The sequence below is a fragment of the Metopolophium dirhodum genome, chromosome 3 (assembly GCF_019925205.1).
Source record: "Metopolophium dirhodum isolate CAU chromosome 3, ASM1992520v1, whole genome shotgun sequence".
Classification (NCBI taxonomy): Eukaryota; Metazoa; Arthropoda; class Insecta; order Hemiptera; family Aphididae; genus Metopolophium; species Metopolophium dirhodum.
Window position 1 is genome coordinate 29,179,508 of NC_083562.1, and position 12,667 is coordinate 29,192,174.

The 12,667-nt window shown below is 33.5% G+C and overlaps 1 protein-coding gene across 1 annotated transcript in view; it reads left to right on the top strand.

The window, feature by feature from the left end:
- Nucleotides 1-1,633: 1,633 nt before the first annotated feature.
- The window catches only part of LOC132941803 (ecdysone-induced protein 74EF-like), a 116,165-nt gene continuing 105,131 nt past the window's right edge, over nt 1,634-12,667 (top strand). Inside the window, exon 1 of the mRNA XM_061009980.1 lies at nt 1,634-2,074. The gene's annotated coding sequence lies outside the window, so the exon portion shown is untranslated. The remainder of the gene's footprint in view (nt 2,075-12,667) is intronic.

Sequence of the window (12,667 nt, forward strand, 5' to 3'; positions counted from 1 at the left end):
ACCTACCTAGTTAAAACAAAATATTAAATTTTTTTTTTTAAGAATTAGATTATTAGCAATATAATAATATGCATTATAGGTGCTAATAGAAGAGCTTAATTCTTCCCAAGAAATGTAAAAGCCCCCTCAAGTATATCTAAATAAATCAAAACATATAACAATTTAGGTACCTATTTAAAAATGTACTATGGGGTAGTAAATAAAGGACTGAATTATATATAAAGTATCAATAAATATCTTTTGTATAAAACGTCTTTTTTTTTTTTGATAAATAATGTTTACTTGACATAGTATTATTATAATATGTACGCTTATCATAATATACGCCACTCGCAATCTTAGTAATTTGTGTCAGACGTCATACTAATTAGTAATTTTACTGATTCAGACCTTCCAGATATTTAAAAGGATATTTCAAATTTCAATAGATAATTAAGTTATATTAAAATCAATTGTAGAAACTGGAATAATAATACAATTATTATAATATTGTCCCTCATACATAAGTTTATGTTTAGTTTTTATTGTAGCTATATTATTTAAATTATTGCCAAAAAAATCAGTTTTTAAAATAAATAGTGATTTTAATTTAAGTGAGCGTGAACATTATTTTTATAAGTTATTTAAATGTCTATGATATATATATTTGAAGGAACATCTTAAGGGGGTCGGTTATTTATTAAGCGGCAAAAATTCAGAGAATTTTTAGTTATGTTTCACGGTGGTCATAAAACAATAAGCCATCCTGTTAATTAAACCATTTCAAAAATCAAAAACAACTATACTGGGAAAACGATCACACCTCGTAGACTAGTCAGATGCTGATCATTAATTTTATTATTTAAATAGGAAAACTTTATTTCGGTCAAATTTGACTCAGGTTTTTAAACTAACCAGAACTCCAGAAAAATATATTCTAAAATACTCAAAACTTTGTGATTATTTGAGACAACAGCTGAAAATATGCTGTTTTAAATCGTAGTCTAATGCGACTTGCACAAAGTCTTAATTTTTCATATAGAAAAAAATTAAGTAAATCCGACTTCTTCGCGAGGCGTGGAAGTTTTTCCTGCGAGTCAAGTTTAGTTACACTAAAAACGCGTGGGCTCCGACGGTCGGACACCAGTTGTGTAGCACCCGCCAAATCAAAAGAATATTTGCAATCATATATGGGAGGGGTAGTTGCGCTTTTCTCCGACGCGGATTGTTTTGGTATCGACGCGAAAGATGGTGAAAAACGTAGGCAGTCATTAGCCAGGTATTGGTAATGAAAGACGAACAGAGAGAGAAAAGTGTATTCCGCCAAGGATAAATGGCGAGCATTTTTTTTCTTTCAGTCATCGAAAAAGCACAACGGCGCCGGTATACAACGAAAATAAAATATTGATAATGATAATAATAATAATAATAATGAATTAGATGAGCGTCGCCGCCGCGCGGAGGTGTAGAAGAAGAGAGCTGAAACGGAAGAGTAAAAAAAAAAATAAATAAATAGAAGGTAGTGCCGTTCGTCCGCTGCCGGCCTTCGTCGGCCCCTCTCGACCAGTCGATTCCCCCGTCGCTCACGACGTACCACCGCCGCCGATGCCGCCGCCGCCGTGCCGCCGCACGACCGCGTTTTCATATCACAGTGATCGCTCCGTGTGCGCGCCGTGTCCGACTACGACTCACCACTCGTCCGCTTATCGCGTACCCGAACGGTTCCGACGAAATATTGTTAACCGTTTAATTATTATATTATATTATTATTGTTATTTTAATTTTTAGCTTAAACACTCTGTAAAAAAAAAAAATTTATATACTTTCATATCGTTGTTATATTATTATTATTATTATTATTATTATTATACATTTTTACCGTAGTGTTTTTAATTTATAAATTTTTATTATTACGTGCGTTTTTCTCTGTGCTTTTGAATTTCGCCACAGTGCTGTTTTGTATTTTTTACCTATATACATAATATTATATTATAATATATTGTCTTTTAAAACTGTGCGCGCTTCACGACCCCGCTGTTTGGATACAACAATCTCTGCAGATTCTTCGCACATCAACCGGATCTATTATATCTGAGTAAGTTTCGTATTGTTGTACTTTATATTATTATGCTCGGCGTAGGTTTTAACTCCGTTAGGGCGTGGATATACGTCGAAAGTCGAAATGAATATAGTAACGAGAATTAATTAATTCTTTATATTATTCGGTTAACTATGATTATATACAATTAAACAAAATATTTGCGGGGGTAAAATGCTGACCGCTCGAACCGACAGTTAGTGTGTTGGTGCCACCGAGGGGTCAAAATCTCAGAAAACGTAGTAATACGCTTTTAATACCCTGTTGTCGTGTCTTGGCCCGGTAAAATCCGACGAGTCAATAACCTTTGAAAATGTAGATAATTATGGTGTGAGTGTGTGTGTGTGTGAGAGAGAGAGAGTGTGTGTGTGTGTGTGTGTGTATATGTGTGTCTGTCGGTCACATGAATATAATACCATTCAGTTGATTTTATGAATACGTTCGAGTCATTAGTGCAAATATTAATTAAGCTGTTTGATAACGACAATGGATCGGTTCCCTCACGCAGTAACGCGCACGCGTTTATGATAAGAACAGTAACTTGAATGGACTGGCTCGTACTCGGGAGTAGTTGAATTCGTTTTTTCTTACATATTGTTTAATTTTTTTTTTTTTGAAGTTCAAAGTTGAAAGTTTGTTGTTTTTTGCTCATACCAAAAAAAAAAAAACAAAATAAAAACAAATTAATTTTGTTGGCGGCGTTCGTCCTTGATCACGTTAAATCATTATTCTTATATAACAATTTTCCCTCGCAAAACGGTTGTCTCATAGATATCGCGTATTTCGATCGTGGCTCGCCTTCGTGCTGATGGTGCCTTGAACTTCCCACCGTCCGAGACCTTAAGACGCACATAAGTGTATGAGACAAATACACTGTTAGCAGCGACCACGAGCAACTCATGAGCGAATTCGCACCCCAAGGTGGTCTCCAAAATATCCATGTCCTTGGGGGTTATTCGTATACTCCATGAGATTTGGATGATAGAAAAAGGATCCGTGACGTCACCGATGTAAACAACTAGTTTTCAGTGCACAATATTAATCGAATTGATAGTTCGTAGAGTGGATATTTGAGTCACGCACTTGGACGTGTGTGTACCTATGTATATTATTCGAGTACATAAAAAAAAGCACCGCGTACCTATACCACCGCTCCACCTCCAAGCGAGTTTCACAAGGTTTAACAACGCGGAAGGAATGGTCGCCTTGATGATAACTCAAGTTCTACCTTGAACATTACCTTGATTGCCACCATCGGTATACAATTTTTACATTTTTATCATTGATAGATAGTCTATCTCTTATTATATGGGTTCGAGAGTGTGAACAGAAAAAAAATATACAAACAATACGACGCGGTACTATACCCATTATATACATATATAGGCACACAATATACCACGCATTGGTAATAATTACTATTATAATCAAACACAAATGTCTATAATGGTATAATAATATAGTATAAAATAATATATAATATATGTACCTATAATATGTATATTATAAAGATTCATTAAGAACTCTAAAACAGCAGTGTTTGACCAACGTGGGTTTGGTTTTTAGTGTCAAGGTCGTAACAATGCATTATTGATGTTTTCGCGTAATGTACCGATACAGTTTTCGATACCCGCGCATTTTGTTATCATTCTATCTTTGTCAATATTTGTGAAAACCATTCGATTTTTACAGAACGTGACAATAATATGGATTCAAAATATTCGATCGTTCGTATATATTGGGCCTTGAACATGTTACGAAGACGCGTGACACACTTATAATAATACAGTTTTTAAAATTGTATAATTTTCATTTTTGGGGGGAGGCGCAAAATACGAACGTTTGCAGTTGTTGCCACAAACATAATGTTTTGAAAACAATATGCCTATATAATCGTTTCACTGTGTAGAGCCTTTTTTCGATATTCTCATTCCGTCGGCCTTGACGGATACGAGACCTTGCTCTGTATAGAATTATGTGTGGTTTGCGTTATTTTTCTCCGATTAGCTAATTAAACGATGTCACGAACAAAAACGGTTTGATGAAAATACTTTCTCGATGCTTTGGATCTGATTTATTTTAATGTACACCGGGATGAGACGTGATATCGAGTCCGAAAAATCTTGTATTTAATTAGAACTAATTTCAAAATAAAATCATATTAACCAATAAAAAAAACGCCATCCCAAGTAGCGGGTTGATACACAATACACGGTACATAATATTATGCACCTTACCACCATATCAGACGCCGCGCCGCCGCGACCTCATAGCTGTTGCAAATTCTATTCAATTTGACCTCCGAGTCGTTACAGAATTATGATCACCACTTTTGGTGTAGTAGATAAAATACTATGCGGATTGCGATTGACAAAAAAAAAACGATTTTGTCGCCGAAAGTATTTGCTGCTCCCGTCATCGCTTTCCCAATCTCTATGCACTACTTTATTTTGGTCACTTCATACTTCCACTCCGTAATAACAATATGATATGATGTATTATACTATTATCATATGCATTTCACGTAACGATTTTCTTTATGTGGTGGAATCACAGAAAGTGGTGCTAATGCACGGTCTTTGTTTATCTCCGGTTGTGTTCAGGACGAACTCGTATTCTTAGACAGTTGTCGTTTCTTATATTTTTTGTATCCCTTTTTCAAGATGGTTCAAAATATCAAAATAGAAATAACGTGGAAACGAGTGGAAAAATGCAAGTATAAAATGCACCGTGTGAAACGTCAGACGAACGCTACGCCAAAGGACGTTTGAACCGATTTCGTCGACGAAATTCAAACGCCACATTATTATTATAATACCACGGTCTTATAGGTGACCTACCTACCTGCGATGACGTACATTGAAAAGTTGGTGAAATTGCGGAACAGTTTACGGTGCACGCTGGTTCACTCACGGACCGAGGAACAGTGGCCTAGAGACCACGACACTATCAAGGTGATACAAGTGGAATGTAAAAAACCAAGAAATAAGTACGACGCGAGGTTTAGTCGTCTTAAAACTAAATACAGACAACGCACAAGTATATAATATTATCATGTAGGTAATTGTACCGTAGAAAAATACCTCTTACGCTAATGGCGTTAATTGTTATATAGAATTGGAGGGTGCGCGCAATGCAAATGCATATATGCGGTCGGTTAACTTTGACGAGCAAACAATAATTACTATGGGAGACGTCGTTAAAAGTATACAATTCTTTAGTTTAGTGACTGATGTGTATAAATACATAATTCCATGCAAAAGTACAATACACCATCTTGGGGATGGTAAAATCATTTTTTTAAATTGACCTATTTTTGTTTTAATTCTCTTATATTTATATGGTAGTTTCTATTTCTGTTTTGTCTCTCTGTCGAATTTCCACGAAAACTGTTATTGAACACCATGACGTGACAGTTTTCACAGAAATACGACGTGGACTTTTCGTTAATAAATAAATCAATCCTTATATAGGTGTAATATTATGTTCCATATAAATATACATGACACGGTACAGTGTTTGGTGTTAGGTAGCTCAACCGTAAAATCTGACTAGTGGATTTGATTTCTGTCCGTTAAATTACAATCTGGTAAACTCAATTGATTGCTGAAGTTTATTATTAAAAACAATATTAGTTAATTAGCATTTATTATATAATAAGCAATACAATATGAACAATACCCCATCGTTATTATTATTGAAATAAAAGTTATTTCTAAAGACATTATATTATAAAAGTTTTAAAAGTTATACAGGAGCAATAATCGAATCACGTATATGTGTTTAAGTCAAATTTGTGCATGGTGAAAAAGTCTTCAAGTTTTATTGTAAGCGGTACAACTTCAATCACTAATGGCAAACCGATCTGCGTTCATTCAAACTATACACATAATAATATTATATACGCTCCAACGCCACTTTTCAATATTTTAATACAAAACGATATCATAAACACAGCAGGTTTTTAAACGATTTTTCCAAACAATTTATTACCCGCCAAATGTTCACGTTTAATGCTTTTACTCTACTTTGTTTTACGAGTAATATACTATATGTTCTAATGTTCTATACATCGAGATCAATTGTCGCTTCTTCTTTAAATACATATTATAATGTCGTGCGCGTGAAAGTATCACGAATGACTTATCCGCCTACCTTATTTTATATTATATACATTTGCGAAGACACGAACTTGTCTAAACGTTAAGCACACGCGATTTCCCTCGTTATTTATTATTTTTAAACGGTTTTATATCGTCTTGAACTATCGCAAAAGTCGACCCGCAGATATGAAAAAATATACGATAATATTAAAAATGCACTCATTTGTTGACATTATACTAATCCAAAACACATGCCAATATTAAGTAGGTAGGTACTCATTAACTCAAATAAACGATTGTGTACAAACATCGACGTCGATGTTATTTATTAAATATAAATATATTCAGAGTGATTATCAAATAAATAAACTTAAAATAATATAATAATATGAAACAAATTATTTACTTTAGCAGTTTAGTCAAAATTGTAAGTACATAACACATTATTAAGCCTCGAATTTTGTTATCATGATAAATCAAACATAATAATATATAATCGTAATGATATGATTGGTTGCATACTTAAGTAGATTATAAAATGGTGGTTCTAATTAAATTATTAAAATCAATAAACATAGGTATTATAAATTATAACGCAAAATATATTAACTGGTTGGATGTTTGGCAACCACTCTAAAATCATTATTATTATAACAATATATACACACACTGTAAACTTCAGATTATTACACGTGTTTTGTACTTTTATCGTAAACAGTTTTAAGTATCTATTCAACAGTAAATTGAAGTGTTCCGAATACAAAAATAATTTAAAAACAGCTAATCAAAAGTTTAGAAATTGATAATTTCTTTTTCACTGCACTGTCTTATAATATGCAGCGAAGACCTTAAAAAGGCTTATCGAACATGTGCCGAAAAATTATGCTCTTGGCGATTACAAAATCACTTTCTGGGACGTGTTATACTGCTCATATCTAATCGACAGATCGGGACAGAGACGTCGCGCAACCACGTAATTTTCACCATAAACGCGTGCGAGATAAATCCCGATGGCAGATTGATACGTATGATAGGCGCCATGATCAATAAAAAAAATCGCATTCATTTCTGATAAATACATAACGGGACGACAATAAAATTTTTAAGTGCCAAGATGTCCAATCGTATTATTATTATAATATATAGATGATTGACCAGTGTACCTCAAATCCCAATAGTATTATACTATGTTCTTGCACTAACCATCCCGTAAATACTCGAGTCGTTTACCAAGTCATAATGAGGACTATATAGGATTTCGATGCACTTAGCATTGTTTTCCTTGACTATCTATTAACTATAGACTCTAGTATTCCCAAATATTATCCTAAACAATATTAGGTACACCAATAATATTTATAACAGAAATTCTCGGCTTTGTCGAGACACCGAACACGTCCCGCCATATATATATATACCTACTATCAACTAATAACATAATCTATAGAAAACACGTCAATATTAATATAATTACCTCGCATGCGTTCAATGCAAAACCGATGGTCTAATATAATATAATAATTAATAAGGAATTTTTTAATATATTTAATTAATATTGTACCTATAATAAATACACTCGTCATAATACGCATATATGTGTAGTGGCTGTTGTTTACAGTTTAAAAACGTATACAAACAACAATATGCACATACAATATTATCACAGCCTACATATACAAAGCAATCCGAACTCTCGTTTTTCGTTGATTTTTTTTCACCGTTTTGCCGATTTTTCACACGCCGCGCGTTTTCGTCTCGTCGTCGCTTTTCTTCGTACGTGCGCCTACCACCATTTACAACACCTGTTGTACCTATATACTACACTCGCAGCCGCGTAAACGCGTTTCTTTTTATATAATCTACACGGCGATCTGTAACGGTGTACGGGCGGGAGAGCACACGCGTGGCGAGGAGAAAGATACGGTGGCGGCGGACCGCTATGTAGCCGCCGCGATGGATCGGTCTCCGTCGAGCGCGTGTTATTTAATTCTCTCGAAAGACGTGAAAGCGAAAACGCTAATAACACCGTTAAAAATGCCGATTTAACGAGATGGCGTTGTAGAGTGAAAGTTGGCTCACCGCTACGCAGAACCACCGGGAACGTCGTCGTTTATAAGTATATAGGTATATAATAATATATAGTCGCCACAACCGCGTATATTTGCCCGTTCATTGTGCGATTTTTCTTCGTCTTCTTCTGCTCGTTCTCGTCGTCGTTCTTTCTTTTTTGCTGAGAAAACCGAAACGTTTCGTTCGTCACCGAAAAAAACACAATTTTTCGATTTCGACCATTTTTTTACTGATGTACATACATTTTCCCGTTACTCGACGACGTGTAAATTATACAGTTTGTACTAACTTAATATACCACGTGGTCGGTTTATTATTTAACTGACTATAGGTACATTGGTATTCTAAGTCAATTTTGTCGACTTTGAATACAATTTTTTATATTATTGCAGTTGGAGGAACTTATAAAACTACATTTTTACAAAGAAATATAGTTTATTATCAGAGTTTTTAAAAATGTTTACTCGAATCAATGAGTGTATCAGAGTAAGTGGATTACCTTTTATACGGCAATGACTGAGATAGTCTTACTCAATAATCACGATCGTGGGACGTCAGTCATGGATATGTGGTCTCCATCTTACTACATGTATATAACGCTTAATATAGAAAATTTAAAGTTCAAAAGAACCAGTTTTACTCTGTTATTTTTAATATTAAAGTGAATTGACCTATTATCAAATTTAAAATTAAAGTAAGGCTATTATATACTGAAGGTTTTTTTCAAATTATAATTTTAAAGCAAATTATGAGCATTTCAAAACTGTTTATCCATTCGAAAATTTCCATAGCTCGAATAGTTTTAATAACAGCGTTTGAAAAAAAATACGTGGTTATCTATCGAATCAAAGTTATTAACCGTCGGTTGGCTGACGGAAAGTGTGTATATTATGTTAAAAATATAAATCCTTAGTCGCGCAGGCGACACATATCAGCGCGCATCGATTGTAAAAGCTAGTGAAAATCGCCGCGAAAATCGTGCGGCCAAAACCTCATCGGCCACTTTGATTTAATTTATATTTACTATAAATATTACCATTTTGTTTCGTTTTTTAAACACAATTTATTTATTTTAACTATCTACAATAATCAATCGTTATTATACGAGTATTATCATTATTAATACAACGTGTTAACCTATAGATATAATATATAATATACTATAGTAAAATAGAAAATAGTAAGTACAAAGATTTATAACTCACGTGCACATTAAATGGATAAATTACGGCTGCTAATAATATATATAGTATTACTATTTCATATATATATAGGTACGAAATAAAACCATAAAATAAACCCGAATGTCACCTTACAACGACTACCTACCTACTGTTATTACTATATTATTATATACTACCTATGTACACATAATTCTGCTGCTGCAGCGCCTTATAAAAATATGATATTATTATGTCATTGTATACGGTCGTGTGTTGCCTTCGAAAATAAAAAGCTAAACATTCGCGCGGGAGTAAATAAATATTTTTTCCCCTTTTACCCCCGACGTGGGGCGTTTGGAATCGAGAAATATTATTATAATATTCTCGACATCGGGTTAAAATTATTGAATACTTTATACATAGGCACGTGCTATAATATACCCGCTTACAGTATGAGCAGTTTGTGAAAACATTCAGCGCACAACAATAATAAATATATCATGACTATTTCCATATTGACACCGCTGCAAGAAATATATTATTATAATTATTTTGTATAATATAATATTATTGTACCAGTCGAGAAAGCCGTCGCGACGATATGGTCGACAGCGTTTATTGAGCGGTTTTTGTTTTGTTTCGATAGTCTTATCATCGATATACGAACGTCTGATTTCGTGTCGAAATGTATTGAAACGGATTTCTAAAATACAAGCCAAATATTGATCGTCACACAGCAGCAAATATACGAGTTTCAATAATTACGATATCTTATAATATTGAAAAATGGAATTCGGCAGTCCGTCCCTCGGTTGCGTATCACGTCAAATATATAGTATAATACCAATTATCAATAATCGCAAATATTCTGGAAAATCTAGAAATATATATCGCTGCATTCAAAAACTTGGAAAATCATTTTTTAAGGACTGTAGACAGTATTCTTAGTACAAACATTTTAATAACTCTACCAACATTTTCAAATATATTATCCACTAAATAATTTACAGTAAAAAGTGGTTCTCATTTAAAAAGAAATATAAGTTTGGATTGCCACAGAACACTCCTAAAAAAAAAAATCTCAAGAATTTGTAATTATTGTCTTTGAGTATATTTAAAAATCCAAAATCAGGATTTGAATAAATGTTCAGTTACGTATAATTGCATTATTAAATGAAAAACTTAGGTTCAGCACACTTGGTGGTTCGCCCCATAAAGGCGATGAGAAAATAAGAGCACAGGTGTAATGATGTATATCATATATTTATTTATTATCGGCTGTTATTGTTATAATATATAATTATTATACCTACATGTCGACCGTGGTTTACGACGATATCATGCCATATAATATATTATACCACGTGATACAATATCGATGTGTAATATATTTTATTATAGTGCCTATAGTGCGTATATTGGCATCATGCGTTCGGCCATTCACCTTTTTTTTTTTTTACGAAAAGTGACTTGCCGTTTTGAAAACGTTCGATCGATCTCAAAATCGTTTCAACGTCTTATCGAAAATAAAATAAGTAAAACGCGTTGCCGGTTACAAAATAATATTGTCAAATTTTAAAAATAAATAAATATTTGGATGCGGTGGGCGTCGCGTGACATATGGTTTCCGTCATAAAAACACCATAGGTATCACTGTAATTCTTTGCCGATGGCACACTACAATGTATAACACGTTAAACATAATATTATTTTGTAATACGGTCGACTGTAAATGTCGGTGGTGTCAAAGTCAAAGTAAAAAATAAATCCGTTTTTTAAACTAAACTATATGACACTCGTGTACTATATGCTGCACTATCAACTACAGTTAATTCCACGCGTCCGCCCCCGCGTATTTGTCACACGGCGATGATAAAATGTACGATAGTCGAGATAGTAGTACAACCGAAAATAAAATATATAACTGTATAAATGTGCGATGTTGTGCGGCAGACGAGAGCACATAACATTGTGTTATGGTCGCCTGGATCACTATATATTTTATGGTACATCTTCAGTCACGTGGTACGATTGATAAACATTACGTTACCATTTAAAGTAGAAACTCTATATTCGCTTGCATTACGATAACTTTAAACCTCGCACCACTCGCAAATTGCACACTGCGTTGCTCAGGAAAAATGTATTATTATGCAGCGTACCTATCGCTGCACGGGTGCATAATGCATATTATTATCATGTGCAGTACCCACCGTAATGTTAAAACACTAATAATATTATGAGCTCGTATCGCGTAATACGCATATAAATACATAATAATTTAATATGTTATCAACAACAACAACGACGATTGTGCTGCAGTGTATAATTACTGTCAATTAAAGCCGTTTTTGCTCAAAACAATATAATATAAGCAAAAATAAAAACAAAACAGTTAACATTCAAGCGATTGCAGGTGCCAGGTAGATAGTGCGCGTACATACAGACATACATATATTTCTCACGGAGAAGATGAAAAACACGTGGACGAGAGTGAAAACGAAAGTGTACGAAATGCAATTAAAACTCGACCGTAACCAGAATATTGTTAGCTACAGCAGAGACGAAGACTTGCGCTTTCACATTGAACGATCCAATTTGCGTATACATTTAAATATTATGGGTTTTTTTTTATTTGAATTTTACTCGTATTTATGTGATTGATTTATAGTCATCAAAAGTAATACAATATGTACCTATATGTGTATAATAATATAGGTACTGGGTGATCCATTAAACGCAAGATACCCATTATTTCAGAAAACGCTAACATTTTTGGAAATATTGTTTCCATACTTTTAAGCCGTTCCAAAACAACATTTCCTACTATTTTTTATCAATTTAATTTTTTAAGGTTTTACTCTTTTGAATGACTTTTGACATATACATTTCAGATTTATCTAAACTTAAAATACTTATAACTCACAAGCTATACTCATCCAAAATAAAATATTTCAATGGAAGTACTCTAAAATATTCTGCTTTGGAATAAGGGATTAAGAAATTTTAAAAATTTTCAAAAACTAGTTTTTTTAATAATAAGTGTCTTACGTTAAATGATTTATAAATCACCCGGTATAGATGGTCCTCGAATAAGGTTTTGGAGGCTATACGAGTATTGTTTATGGACGCATTATTAAATTCATTTGGCGACCGAACGAAAAACTTAATTCCACTTGCCGAAATCGATCGATGTTTTTCTTGTTACAACAATGCCGAATCCCGGACAATCGTCATTTTTATGCTTTAAAATT